Source organism: Fukomys damarensis, unplaced genomic scaffold, assembly GCF_012274545.1.
Source record: "Fukomys damarensis isolate Sample0158 unplaced genomic scaffold, DMR_v1.0_HiC HiC_scaffold_17, whole genome shotgun sequence".
In the NCBI taxonomy this organism is placed as follows: domain Eukaryota; kingdom Metazoa; phylum Chordata; class Mammalia; order Rodentia; family Bathyergidae; genus Fukomys; species Fukomys damarensis.
The window spans coordinates 13,271,241-13,287,159 of NW_022900929.1; the positions used below are offsets into that span (position 1 = coordinate 13,271,241).

The 15,919-nt window shown below is 38.4% G+C and overlaps 1 long non-coding RNA gene across 1 annotated transcript; it reads right to left on the minus strand.

Annotated features, from left to right (window-relative positions):
- Window positions 1-655: 655 nt before the first annotated feature.
- Window positions 656-11,373, minus strand: LOC104853033. Its single transcript, XR_777664.1, has 3 exons — window positions 11,284-11,373; window positions 4,873-4,919; window positions 656-727 (listed from the first exon to the last, which is right to left on the minus strand). It is a non-coding gene; the product is annotated as an uncharacterized LOC104853033 (long non-coding RNA).
- Window positions 11,374-15,919: the final 4,546 nt, after the last annotated feature.

Consider the following 15,919-nt stretch of genomic DNA (forward strand, 5'->3'; position numbering starts at 1 on the left):
TTCCCAGGCAGGCCCATCACACCCTAATTATGATCCAGGGCAATTCATGTCAGTCTCGTCCATTCTCTGCCACGATAAGAGCTTGGTGAAAGCAAAGATCATGTTTACAGTCTTACACCTGCCAACCTGTTTAATATTGTATCCTAGGCCCACTCTTCTTTACCTTCTTGTACAATACTTAGCACCTTCTTCCTATATAAATTTCTTGTGTCCCTTGATTGGTGTTTTACTCTCTTCGATACAGATATTTGTCAATTTCATCCACTCATGTATCCCAAGCGCCTAGACCACCGATATCTCACGTACAGGCTGCTCTACAAAAATCTTTCATGGATAAATAGACATATTTTTGTATCTTTGGAAATTGGCACAGTTCCCAGAAAAAAAATCTTAAATATGTAAATAAACATTTTCTATTGTCCAGTTTTTATAACACTCAAAATCATAGGAGCTGATGTTTTCTGAGTTCTCACTGTGCTCTAAATGATTTACAGGCTACTAGTTTGAGTTGCAGGATATTTGAGGCTTTGAGAAATCAAGCAACTTGCCCAAGGTAAATAAGCAGTGGAGCTGAGATTCAAAAATGAAGTTTGACTCCAAAGGCCACAATCTTCAAAAGTATATTGTTCCACCTCAAATAATCAGTCACAATTATGTGCTTATTTTCCTTGTCATTACATACTCTTTCCGGCTGGTATATTTTTAACCTCAAATACAAGCAGCTGACCTTGGAGCATAAGAGGGAGGAAAAGGACAATTTGTGTTAGAATTGTGTGTTAGATATATTTTTCAGGTACGTTTTTAATGAAAACCAACAATGCTTGTGGATTGTTTGCTGACTCATCCAGAAAGAGCGAAACTGAGGCAGGTGCTGCTTTTCCCAGCTTGCAAGTGTTCTGAAGATGCTTTTCCACGCAGATGTTGACCAACTTATTTCTCCTTCTCCCCGGAAGCATGGTGAGGGGAGCGTAGAGAGAAGTCATGCCTTCCGTTCTACTGCTCTTTCTCTAGCTTCGCCAGGAATGGAATGTCATTACCTTAAGAACTCAGTGACCTGTCCGCAGTTGACAGAGTCACCTATAACTCGGGTCTGCCCCCCACCCGACTCACACTGCATTACCAGGAATGTAAAGGGACCCAGGTTTCAACGCTGAGAGTGCTGTCAGGGGCAACTTTTACCTTCCAATATCATCATCATCATCATCATCATCATCATCATCATCATCATCATCATTTTCACTATCAATACAATCCCTTCATGCAAGGATTTACCTTCTTTCTGAGCCTGTGGCTTTACTACAGAACTTGGGTTACCAAATCCAGAGTAAGACAGCAGCTAATAGGCACTGCACATAATGTTTTTTAAAATAACAGTAAGACTATATGGCTTAACAGAAAATAAGATGCCTTTTATGTAGTATGTATGTTATCACACTATATTTTCTATTAAGATATTTTGAGATTTCTATTCATCTTAGTCAATGTCCTTCAAAAATCCCATCTTTACTAGGTGCTCTAAGTGTCAACATGATCACTGTGACCATTTTTTTTCATACTGAACTTTCAAGTTGTTTCAAACTGCAAATAATCTTTCAATGAATATCTTTGCACATAAATTGTATCCGTTACTTCTTAGAAGCCATTTCTAGAAAGAAAATTACTAGGTATAAGGATAATGGTTTTACAGCTTATATTACATGTTGCCAAAATGCTTTCAATAACATTTATGCCACTCATAACTCTCAACTGGGTAGGAAGGTGACCACTGAAAAATCCTCTTGCCCTCACTGAGTAACAATCCTTCTGAAAATTTTAGATAGGAAAGTGTTTCTAGCTTAATGGTGGAGAATTTGTCTAGCCAGGCACTAGGTTTAACCTCCAACACTGCAAAATGAACAACAAAAAAACCCCAAATAAATAAATTTCAGATAATGATATGGTATATATTTGTCTTATTCTCTTTTTGTGATTAATAATGTGCTAGAAGTTAGTGCCTGTTTGTAGACACTTTGTTGTTTTATGTATTAGAACATTAGTTCTTGCCATATTTACTAATATTTTTAGTCAATTTAAATTTAATTTTAGTTGTATTCCTAAGTCTTCTTGTCATGCAAAAGTGCTTAATCTCATGCAATTAGGAGTATTACATTCTAAGTTTTGTTACCTAACTTGGTATTTGGGTTTTCAAGACTAGTGAGTAGCAATATAATCTGGTGAGTTTTAATGAATCATTTTGGAGCAGTTTCCAAATTATTGATCATGTGAAAGTTAGATTTATATGTTTCTACCATTGTATTTTTAATTTAATTATTTTTCAGAAACAAAAGAAACACAACTTCTATATCTTTTAAACTGTTAGGTGACCCTGCTCTTGCTTGGGAGCAGAAACAGGGGCTTGATGGGCTCTGGGGTCCAAGCTCCTCACCCAGTGAATCCCCTCCAGTGCTGAAGACCCTGCTACAGCTCTTCTGTCCTCCCCACCAGCACCCTCTACCTCTGAAGACACTGGGTGTGAAGTGACGTCAAGGTTCTGGCTTCCATCCTCATCAAAATGCTTAAGCTCTTTCTAATAGCACACACATCAGTATCATGGGATGCTGGGCTCTGAACCCTTGTGATTGGATTTTATCCTTGTGTTATCAGAAGGCAAAGGTCTCCTTAGATGGCAGAGCTTACGGAGAGGCTCTCCTTATCAGCTGTTAAATTCTGCACAGGGTGTGTCAGAGCCTCAAAACTGGAGCTGACCTCCCCTGAGGGATGTGGGATTCCTGAAGGACAAAGCTTCTCCCCAGGGGAGGGGCCACCAACATAGTGCAGGGTCAGCCAGTCACCAGGTTCATGACAGGGGGCTTTCATGGGAAGTTTTGGATAAAATACTCGGCAGATTCTTATTGGAAGTGTGATTGCATAAATCTGTGTGTGTGCTCAGTGCTGCACACACACACACACAAATACGGACAAACTGGAGTGCTATGGAGGAATCCACAAAAAAATTTATATACTGAAAGGAAAAGCTCAGTTGCTTGGCTACAGTTAAAGAATGTAAAACTAGTGTTTATTGAAAACATCTATGGTCACTGCCCCTTTCAGAGAGGAACCGGAGGGGCTCAGCTCTCCTATGCAGGGTACCTGAAGAGCCCAGGAATCAGGCATTTTTTTCCTTGTGCTATCTATGCCTTTGAGATCATAAGTATTTCTTTGCACCTGTGTAAAATCTTGCTGGAGATACTGTCTGACATCAGGAGGAGGCAAAGCAGTGCTGCTGACATGCATTCAAATCTTTCCCTGTGACTTTCTAGTGTGTTGTCCTGGCCAAGCATTGGGTTGATCTTGCCAGAAGCTTCCTGTATGCCTAGTACAGGATGATGAAATGCACATCTGTATCTTTTGAAGATGACTCTGGGTAAATTAAGTATCTATTGTTTAATACGCCTAACTGATATATTAAATGAATCTATTAGCACTTAACAAATATCAGTTTCTGCAACATTCCTGCGCGTTATTCAAGACCTAGCCTTCTTTCATAAGTGTTTTTCTCCTACCTTGTGAGTGAGTGTTTCTGGCTAAGGTAAAGGGGAGAGGTGAGTAGTTTGGAGATGTTGTCTGATTGGGTGCTTCTAGGGAGAGGGGTTTGACCCTGAAGTGGCACCTGACTGATTTCACCTTCTGATCAAGGACACAGCAGCTGTTAGTAGTCAGTCTTTGGGCTTTTTGTAATCTTGAGAGCCATGGAAAATGCGGTGGTTCTTTTGAGATTAACAGGAAAATATTATTGCCAGATTTCTGGTGAATACTTTCCCTCCAGAAATCTTCGATCCAAAAGAAGTTCCGTGTATTAGTTACTTCCTCATTGCTGGGACAAAATGCTCAACTTCCACAAGTTAAAGGAGGAGAAAGATTTATTTTAGCTCACAGTTCATAGAGATTTCAGTCTATAGTCAGCTGGCTCCAGGGCAGGGTGACATGGCACAGGGGCATGGCAGAGGAGAAATATTCCATGGTAAGGCAGGAAGAAAGCAGCAGCAGCAAGCCTCCCTTTCCCTTTTTATTCCATTCAGGCTAAAAGCCTAATGACTGTTGTCACCCACACCCAGGCTGGGGCTTCTGTCTTCAGTAAATCTATTTAGCCATACCTGTGTATACCTGATAACTAATCCAGTCAGCGTGCTAATCCAATTAATCAATACCCATGATCTAGTCACTCACAAAAGCCCTACCTAGGAACATATGAGGCTTTGGGGGACATTTTATATATAAACCATAAATGTCCTATGCCTATGTTTCAGCCTCATGACTGTCTTCTTCCATAGATGCCACATTGCCCAAAATCCAGCTGTTTCTTGTGAGGAATTTGTGATAATTTTAGATTTTGCCCCTACTGTTTTTTCAGTTATTGTCAAAATCATGCAGGATAGAATGAGCCAGCCTGCTGTCTCTGTTGTGTGGTTTTAACTATGGCATTGTTTGAGGGTGGACCAATTTGAGAAAATTATTCATTTTTCTACCCCAAAACCTCTGAAACAGTATTTTAAACAAGAAATTTTATTTATATACAAAATGAACAACAACAGAAGAACAAAGGGCAGTATAGGAAAGCTAGAAACACCATATACTGAACAATTTATATACAGGAAACATAACACAAATATCATTTTCATTCAAAAACTTATCTCTACATCTTCCTTTTGACAGTGACACATAGTGAAATTTTCTTATAAGTTTGTTTTTTAGTTAATTTTTTCCTTTTCTATTTGCGATTTCTGACACTCTATTGTTTTCCTGGGCCAGAGGTCTGTGCTTAATTCTTTTCTTTACATGCTGCACATAAAGAAACAATACAAACAAGAAATACCATTTAGCTTGACAACTTACCTTATTTAGTGTCTTAAGAAATAAGAGGCTGAGATTTTATTTTAATGCTGAGGAAAGAAAATAAATGTTAGTATCATATCCATTGTAATTGGCTTTGCAATAATATAATCATGTTGTTGGTAAAAGTACACCTTTTAAAGCAGAAAGAGCTAAGCTAAAACCCAAGACTTTTGTACTCTAAAAAACTGAAAATCCCTTGGAAGGATCTTTATTTACTTAAATTTTGGTTTTCTCATTGAATCAAGGAACTTAATAAGACTGTCTTAGTTACTTTCTTATCACTGGGACAAAATACCCAACACTCGCAAGTTTAAGAAGGAAAGATTTATTTTAGCTTATAGTTTGTAGAGGTTTCAGTCCCTAGTTAGCTGGGTCCAAGGCAGGGCAGCATGGCAGAGGAGCATGGCAGTGAAGAAACATACATGGCACGGCAGACTGAAAGCAATGAGACTTCCTTCTTCTTTTTCTTTTTATTCTACCCAGCCTATTTCTTGATGCCATTCACACCTAGGGTGGATCTTTTCTCTCCAGTAAATCTATTGTCTACACTCAGAACTATGTTAAACCAATCAGTGCAATAACCCAGTATTACACACCCATGGTCAGTCACTTTACTTATGAATGCATGAGGTTTAGGGAGGCATCTAGATGTAAGCCATAACAAATAAGTACCTTAAAAATTTTATGGAAATTAAATAATCACTTATCTTAGGTACTGGCACATCATAAATATAAAATAACTACTAGCTTTTATTTTTAAGTCTAACCAATGTTACCTAGTAACTTTTCAGTAAATGTCTCTGTAAATAAGAATAAGAAATTGATATAATTTTTATAAGTTGAGGAGTACCCTTCATATGGTAATATATCCATACTCAGTGGATTTACAGCTTATGAAGAATAAGTACACATTCCACAGAAGACAAACAGGCCTTCTATTTTTTTATTTTTTTGTACGTATATGTGCTCATGAAACTTTGGGTTATGCTAACCTAGAGTGTGCCCTAATGGCTTCTTGCTGTTGGAGCAATGTTTGTTTGTTCCTCACTATCAGTCCTGGGGAGGCATACAGTGGAAAAAGCAGGCTGTTCATACTAGCCTCTCATGTTCATCTATGCCTAAAGCATCCTCGATGTCCTCCTTCTGCTGTTAAACAATGCAGTTTTTTTTCCAGTGAATGTGACTCTATACCCAATCTCAGACTTTATCCTGGCCAAGTGCAGTAGATGAGGCTGACCAAGAAGGGCCAGGACACAGTCGCCATGGTTAGTTGGTCCTGACGTTGAGATGAAGCCAACATGCTGGGCAGATCTGAGTCTAGCAGGTAGAAGAGAGTAGATTAAAGGCATGACTACAGCAAGTCTATGGGATAAAAAGCTACACCTACAAGTGGAATGAATAGCCGATCAGGAGTCTAAGCATAAGAAATAAAATAGGCAGCTTCTGGAAGTTCTATGATTGGGGAGTGTAGAATGGATCATCAGAATTCCTCTTGTAAGAAGAGGTAAGAGCTGTGGGGTGGGGGTGTACACCTGTAATCCCGGCACTATGCAAACCTGAGGCAGGAGAGATGTAAACTTGAACCCAGCCTAGGCAGTGTAGCAATTTAGCAAGACCCTGTCTCACAACTTTAAAAAAGGCTGGAGATGTAGCTTGGTGCCAAAAGCCCAAGCTCAACCCCAGGTACAAAAATTCCCATGAGCTATCATATGACTTTCATCTTTTCCACTACAGAAAGCCTAAGATAGTTTTGAGGACTCAGGACATAGGTAGTCATTGACTGGGAAAATAGGATGATATTTATCACTAGAACTGGTGAAAAGTTTGTGCCTGAGTCTCAAGACCAAGGCAAAAGCTAGTTAGCAGAACTGTGTGTATCAGAGGATAGATAGGTTTTTATAAATTCACTTTGCTGCAGCTAAGGTTTGAGGTTTAAGTTTTAAAGTCTTGAGTCTTAAACAAATGGATGCAGTCAAACATTCAGGTTGAAGATGGAGAGGAGCAGGAGTAGGACGGGATCTGAGGGTTGCCACGGTTTCTCCACCATGCTATGTTGGTGAACAACTTACTCAACTAGGAAATCAAATAACTGCAAATATAATTATTCAATAATAAATGATTCTATTTATTCTGTATACCTGAATATATAAAGAAATGTATTAGGTTAGTCGTACGCTAAATTATCCCTCTTTCATCTGGTAGGATGCAGAAAAGTTGAGTAATGAACCAACTTTAGTTGGAAATTTTGTCCTGTGTAATCTCTGTTCCAAGCATTACTTTCTCCTCGTATTGGCAAAGTCAAAAGTAGAAATTTTTCCCACAGGGTAGCTGTTAGGAATCGCACTGGTGACTGTTGAGAGTTGGATCTTGATGGAAATCCCCAGAACAGAGATGGTAAGGAGGTCCCTTCAAACCAGGGACATCAGGATTCCTGGCCTTCAAAGAGTGCACCAACCACAGCCTGGCAGGAACCTCAAGTTCTCTGTGAAGGGTATTCTTATCTGACTGTTTCATGGACTGTTAATTATTATTTATTTTGGCCACATTATTTAGCCCATTTTGTCTATAGAATCTTTCACAGAATACAAAAACACAAAAAAAAAAAAACAAAAAAAGAAAACATGAACTGAACCACCAGCAGCGGTAATTAAATTCTCCCCTATGAAATGTTGTTGTTTCACACATTTTGCCAACCATAAGATCTCTTAGATGAATTAGTAGAGAAAATGTTTTCTTGGCAAGGGCAGTGCTCACCACACACAGTTATCTTAGATAGTGGGGCTGTGTGGGGTGTAAAAAAAAAAAAACAAAAAAAGAAAACATGAACTGAACCACCAGCAGCGGTAATTAAATTCTCCCCTATGAAATGTTGTTGTTTCACACATTTTGCCAACCATAAGATCTCTTAGATGAATTAGTAGAGAAAATGTTTTCTTGGCAAGGGCAGTGCTCACCACACACAGTTATCTTAGATAGTGGGGCTGTGTGGGGTGTTGTGGTGATGTTTTTCTTGCTCTGGGGTCAGAGAGGGCAAGAAGCCAAGAAGTAGCCCTTTGAGCCTAACTGCCACAACCTCCCCAATGGTTCCTTAGGGGTGAATCCCATTTGAGAACATACACAGATAGTAGACTGGGGTCCAGCTCTATAAAAAAGGGAATTTCAGAAAAAGGAGGGAAAAAAAGCAACAGAAGAAAGCAGGTACTGATGGGAATGGGGCAACTCTTTCATTTATGATGAGTGAATTGAATAAGACATGAGCAATTAGTAGGCTGTGATCAGTAAAAATGTTTTTTAAAGGTTCCTGCAAAACTATATGTGAAAGAAAGCAACTTAACACTACTCAGCTAAACATGCCCACGTGAACTATAATTCGGCAATAAACAGAGTCACACAACATACTATTATGCTCAGTTTATAAGACACAGTCTCCACAAAAAGTAGCACAAATTACCGTGATTTCTATTCTAGCAGGCCCTTGGGTGGTTGAGTTACGAGGAAAGTTTAATATATAGCACTCTTAGAAAAGCATTGAAAAAGCCTGATTGAATTTTACTCAGGCCTCCTAGGTTTGGGATAATTCTTTCCTTTAAGAGAAAATGAATGGGTATGTTCGGGTTCTTTTGCCTGGAGCTGGAAAAGAGGACATTATTTGAAGATTTTACCGATGCTTCTGTTCCTAGTCCGTGTGCATCTGCCTTTTGCCGTCAGTCCCAAACCACAAGCTTTTAATTTTCTCAGAAGATTAAACCAATATTTACCAGTAAGCCTGCATTTATCCTAAAAACCCTTTACTGGAAACTATTGGTTTCAAGTAAATGCTAGATCTTGTTTAAAACAGTTGCCCCTCCTTTGTAAAGTAGGCAACAGGGAAAGAATGCCTTATTTCTGATAGGAGAAGTAAGAGGAAAATTTTCCATCACTTCTACGAGATGGAGCACTTTTACACTTTGTTTATTTGTCATTCATTTTCTAGGAGTTCTAATTAGTGGGCTGATCTAATAATTCCTAAATGTTAACAAAAAATTATTTCCTGCAATGGTCTTTAGGAGAGTCTGATGTAAAGTTGTGGGAGTTCAATAAAAAAGTGAAAAGAAATCTAGTCTGATATAAATAGGGTAATAAATATGAAAGCACTCACAGTATCAAAAAGGATATTGTTTTCAAAATGACTTGCTATAAACTCTGTGTTTGCCTTAATTCAACTTGTCACTGGGGTAGACAAATGTTCTTTATCAACTTGAGGCCAACGAGCTTCAGCTTCCAAAACAGATATACTATAGAACAGTCTTACAAATTTCTAATAAGGCTTCATCTCATGTTGGTTTGAAATTTTGGCAATTAGTAGAACCTTCCACTAACATAATCCAAAAAAATTCAATAAAATTCTGGAAAAATAGTATCCAAGATCTAAAGGAAAAGGCTACATTTCAAATGTAATCAATCTGGACTGCTGTAAAAAGTCCAAAGAAATCCATAGAGGTAAAGGTCTCATAGCATCATAGTGGTCTCAGAGCAAAGGGAACATCTTAGGCAAGATGATAGGAACCAACTTACATGCGGCCTTTCTAAATAATTCTGATAACTGAGGAAGGCAAGCTCTGGTCAACTGACATGTATTTCTCCTGTATTAGCTGCAAAATTATCCTTCAGAATAAGAAAACTGTGGAAAAAAATTATCTTCTCTTTCCCAGTACCTTGGTCTAGTCCTAAAAACTAACTGGAATTAAAGATTAATTATAGGCCACCAAAAAAAAAAAAATCTCACACTGAAGTGATCTTTGTTGGAAGGTTGCTTAACAGTGAAACATAATCCACCCCACACTTCCACAACAGCCTGGCTTAGGGCAAGGGAGCAAAAGTCCCACAGATGCCTTCCAGATTTCATTGTCTTCTTTCTGGAAAAGACATTGCTGACCCTGAAACTGCAACCTGGGCCAGAAAATGTAGACATAAGTGGCCACCATGATATTTTTCTTTCTTTGTGAGCCAAGCTTACTGCCTTTAGACTATGTGGAAGGTTAACTACAAGATCATGATAAGGCCTCTTTCTTTCACCATGGGGGCCCATGCCCTGAAGATGTGAAAGAGAAGAGGTCTGGTGTACCATTCAGTGAGGGAGGGGAGCCCAGAGACTGAGCTCTACCCTGTCCCTGCAGCCATAGGGGGCCTTTGTCTTAGAAATTAAAGATTTGATATGCAATTTTCAAATTGTGTGACTGTGTTTTGTTCTCTTTGTTCTTAAGTGCTAAAGCTTTTCCTAAAAGAAGATTTTAGGAGGATTCACTGATACAAGACAGATCAAATCAATACAATTTTGGATGCAATTGAGAGCAACTAGAATCCCATCCATATCCCTGGTTCCAGGATTCCTTTGTAACTGTTAGGGATCTTAGATGAGCCTGCACCCAGGACAAACTGATCTTCAGAAAGCCTTCATATTCTAACACTGTTCTCAACTTCATTACACTTTGGAAATCCACTTGTCTGTCTAGGCTCATTTCCTTGTGAGTAAAATGAGATTAGTACCTTCAACGGGAATAAATTATTGTCCAAAAAGAAAGAAAAGTAAACCGCCTGGATGTGGCATCAGAAGAATCATTCTCACCCTGAGACTTCGAAATGAATGTGATACCTGGGGGTTGTCACACTCTGTTAGTTTAAATTCATCCTTTTTTGGATATGAATTTGACAAGGAACAAGCAAAAACTCGATTAAATAACACAGTTACCACTCTCTGTCAAAAACCTCACTTTCCAAACTCAAGAAACAAATATATGTGGAGAGATGTTTGTCACATAAAATTTTATATGTATAAAAGTCTTGTTTTCATCTCAAAGAATTATTATTTCATCTTAAAAGTTTGTTGTAATGGGCTAATGAGCAACTTGATGCAAACGTGCTGAATAAGTTGAATTCTACTCTACTACTAATTATATTTTTAATTATATTTTTATATTTTATTGAAGGAAACTGATATGAAGTTACAAAGTAGCTGACCTCTGCAATACATTCATGACAGTTTATTAAGTAGCCCTGATTCTATCTGTAAGAATTTTTAGGAGCTATTCCACTAGCTATGACTGCATAGAAGTTGGCTTTGATTTCCAAGAGCAGTTCTTGATCATTTGTAGTCTGTAATCAAATATATAATATATCATAAAGCATTTAAAATTAAAATGAAACTTGTATAAAACCCAAGGATATACAGAAAAGAATAAAACTTGACCCTGTACAGTTAAAAAGTTCAAATTCCAGTTGAGAAGCATCATTACTCTAGTGTGAATCCAGGAGGTGTCATAATGAAAGATTCACGTTTAAAGTATCAGAGCTGAGACATTCCAAACCACGGGTTAGGAAAACAATCATTTGGAAATGTTTTCTGGAAAACGTTGGAATCAAATAGAGACTCACAGGGTAGGTGACTGGGAAAGGTGAGGTAGGCTGGATACATGCCCGTGTCCAACAGGAGCACCATGCCTGATGTTGTGTTACTGATTAATGCTCCCCCTCCAACTCAGTTCCTTTCCAGGGGTTCCCCCCTTCCTCGCACATCACTGTGATCTCATAATGAAGGGGATAATGTCCACCATGGTAGGGATATGCATTTATTATCCTTTGGGCTGATAACCATGAATGCAATATTGGTTAAATATTTTTAATAAGTCTTCTATTAGAAGTATTATGTACAGACTGGTTGTCTAGGCAGAGCACCAACCTAACTAAAAGCTTGGAGCTAAGTTATCGGCTTACTGGAGACTGTGTAGGGTGTTTTAGCTTCAGAAAGAAAGAAGCATCACCTCTGCTTCCACAATTCTTTTTTCAAGATGGCGAGCCTGACGGTCACCTCTCTAGTGCATGCGGTTTTCCTTGACCTCAGGGAATTAGCCATATTGTGGTTCTGTCAGTTGTAGTCATTTGGCAGTACGGTAGTGAGCAGGCATGGCTTCTGACTCTTGAAGTTTGGGGCTCAGCAGGGAAGATATACTCTTTCTTGTTCTACTAGCTTCCTGGGCTGCTGTAGCAAATAATCACAAACTTGCTGGGGGGGGTTATGATCTTGAAAGAATGTATTTTCAATTGCTAATCTATCTCTCAACTACTTTTTCATAAAATATTTATAATATTAACAAAGCTTCTGATATCTATTTCACAATATCAATTATACATTTTTGTATTTATTTACACTTTCAGTTTCTCACACCAGAGAGACAATGTGGCATTTACACATGTGTATTCAATTTATTCCACTTTAGAGTCTGGTCTCTTAAGGTACATCCATTTACCTAGAAATGTCTCAAGTTTATCCTTCTTTATGGCTGAATAGTACTCCATTATATATGGTTTTGGGTTTTTTTGGTTTTTTTTTTTTTTTTTTTTTTTTTTTTTTTTTTTTTGGTACCGAGGATTGAACTCGGGTCTTTGCACTTGCAAGGCAGGCCACCGAACTGCTGAGCTAAATCCTCGGCCCCATATGTATTTTTTAAAACCACATATTTTTTATCCATTCATTGGTTGATGGGCTTTTGGGCTGTTTCCAAGATTTAGCTATTACAAACTGTGCTTCTATAACCATGGGTGCACATAAATTGCTGTGGTATGATGCTTTTAACTTGCTAGCTTAAAATATAAAAATGTATTCTTTCAGTTTTGGAAGCCAGAAGTATGAAATCAGTCTGACTGCAGGGCAGTACACTCTCCTAAGGGGCCAGGGAAAAATTCTTTCTCTCCTTTCCCAGGTTTTGGTGTTTCTTGGTTTGGAGCTGCATGAGTGTAATCTTTGTGTCTGTCTTCACATGATCTTAATGTCTGTGTTTATGGCTCAAATCTCCCTCATTTTATCTTGCAATGACACTTGGTGATTGGGCCTACATCCACCCTAATACCAAAACGACTTCATCTGGAGATGTTTAACTTCATTAAATCTGCAAAAGTTATTGTTCCAGATAAGTTTACTCTCACAGGTTCGAGGAGCTAGGACATGGTCATACCTTCTAGGCTACGCTTGCCTTCGAGGAAATTATGGCAGGTTAAGGTGCCAGAGTGGTGTATGAAGTAAGAATGTCCCTCAAGAGGTGGCTGGCCTAGAGTTAAGGATCAAGTAAGGAGTACCTGAGATTAGGCACTCAACAAGTCAGGTAGATTTGGGTGGTGTGAAGAGCTCTCCAGGGTTAATGAGGATGATAGGCACCAGCCAGGGGACGGAAAGTGGAGAGACAGAGGAATTTAGAAGATTCTAGAATGGGGACAGAGAGAAGGCTGAACAAGTAGGTTCTAAAATGTTCCAAAGAGAAATGTGAATTCCAGGACATGTTTTAATAAGGGAAGTGAAAAGATTATATTTTCATCTTCAGAGTGTCACTGCAGCTGCTGTGAGGGAGATGGGTTTGGCAGGAGGCTGGAGAAGTCTTGAGGAAATCCACTGCAGGTGACTGAAGTATTCTGAGGGAGAGAGGACAGAGGCGTACACAACTGTGGGATCTGTGGAAATAGAGATAGGTGGGTTTCTTTGATAAATATGTGGGAAGCAGAACAGACAGGATTTAGCCCTATCTGAATGTGGAGGTTGAAGGAATATTAAAGCCTAGACTGATAACAGTTTCCAACCTGAGGAACTGGGTACATAATATTTCCATTTACTGACATAGGAGACGGTAGAGTGGTGGGCCTTTGTTTCTTTGGTCTAAGGAGACATTATTTAGGTTTTTTTTTCTTTCACAATGAGGAACTGGACCCCTTTGGGGCTTGGATGATTCAACAAGATTAAACAGAAGTGGCCTCAGGGCTCAGAAAAGAACTAATGGTTCTTAATGTCCAGTGTTTTTCTTTTTGTTTTTGCTTTTTTCTTTTCACCATCCACTGGACTCTCTTTCCTTCCTTTTATCTGAACCTACATCTGGTTGTTGTTACTGGATTTTGTTTTTGAGATTCAAGAATAGTTCTAAATGCATAAAGCACTGTTTATTTAGTAGAAGAGATACCCTCCATTTATTGCATTTGCACCTCCTCCTCTGAAGTTCCAAGTTCCCCTTGTTTGCTACCCACACTTTCAGAGATTCCTTTCTACTGCGATGCTGGGTACAGGAATCAGGCTGAGCTATTTTTGTATTACCATTGCCATATAGACCTGGAGTTCAGCATCACTTGTAACATCTCTTCTTCAAGGATACTCTTGGTAAGTCATTTCCATGTCAAACTCCACATGCTATTTCTTATATCTGCTCTCTACCTGTTTCACTTTTTAACTCCTCAATTCACTTTAAGGATTGCTATTATGGTACTAGTTTATAAAACTTCTTGATGTTTTACTAACTCTCCTACCACGTAAAAGCAATTAAAAGCAAAGAATGGAACATTTACTTACAAAAGGACAACAATAAAATCTGCTTCTTACTTAAATTGTAGGGCTCTAGTTATTTCCTGGATGAAAACTGCTCTATCTTTTTCAAGGGTTTCACTTATAGTGTTTGCAATCATTACCTCATCTTCAAGTAACAAAACCTCTAAGGAGTGTCATCTTGCTTTATTCTATTCTCAAGGATCTGCGTTATTTAACACTACTTGATTTTTAATAGCAAAACATGTTTAATACTCTAAGATTAAGTCATAAGTAATATTCTATTTGCAAACCCTATTGGAATTAGGAAAACGATATGCCAGGAAGGGTTATAAGACAAAATTTAGGGAATTTTCACTCTATCTTTAGAAAGAGGTCTGATTGTTTAACTAGTTATTGTCACCACACTTTGCAGTAATCTCTTAATTTGGTTTTCATTGGCGTTGTGCTTTAATATGGCTCTACTAAGAATGTGGGAGGTAATAATTTTGATCAGGATACCAAGACTTACAATTGTGTAAATTTCTGAAGCCATGGTTATATAAAAATACACATCTCCTATTTACATTTACATCTGCAAGGCAGTCCAGTGTGTGTGACACCTTCTCTTGGTTTTCCTAATGGAAGACATAGGATGAACAAGAACAGTTTTAAAAACTGTTAAATTTAACAGTTTTAAAAACTGTTAAAACCTGAATTGTCTGGATTGCCAGATCATTACCAATAACACAGAAAGACTAGAAAATTACACAGAGCCGTGAGAAGCCCTGGAGCAGGAGCTCTGCCTTCATTTGCCCTGTAAAGTCAGAGCACATTACACTAGGGAATGAACCAGACTTAAAATACCTTGGGCCATACATTTTCCTTGGTTCTGGTCAGCCAGATCAGTGAGATGAAGGAACAAGGATGACTGCTCAAAAATCATGTTTTGAAGTGAACCCATTTGGGCCAACATTATTTCCTCCTACACAACACACGACAAACAAAAAAGATTTGGAGGAGATAACAAAGCAGAATCTTCTGTTTTTTTTTTTTTTTTTTTTTTATATATATATAAAACTTAGAATTCTGGTAACCTACATATGACAAAGGAATAAACATTCCCCTTGGAAATAGGAGTTTAGAGGTCATCTTACCTAATGTGAATTATAGATCTATGTCCTCACAACTTCCTTCCCTCCTGAAGAAGAGTTAATGGGTACTGTAGGCACTTCCAGGATAAACAAGAAAATGGCCGTCTTCCCTCAGTGGTACCATTTATCGCTTGGCCTCAGACTTCCTTTCATTCTGTGAATTGTCAGGGTATTTTGTTGACTTTCCTTTTGTATTTTCTTTTCTTTTCTGTCATATCGATGTAGTATCTACCATGTGCATCCTCTACCTGCAAGGGAAATAGAGGTTCTTAGCACACCTTCTGTGAGAAACTTACATTCTTGTAGATAAATGGAGTGCAAAATTGTGGAACACAGCTAAAAGGTAATATACAGCCAATGGGGATCAAAGACAGGTCATAGCTTCATGTCAAGGAAAATCATATAGAATTGGTCTCAGAAGTGGAAAAGGATTTTATAAGCCAATATTGTGAGGGAGCAATGGGAGTTTTATGCTCAGGAAACACAAGGAGGCAAAGGTATGGTTGCAAGATGTAATACATCAATAAGGCATGCTCAGTAGTCAGGTATGGAAGCTGTAGAAGGGAAAGTTGAGACTTAA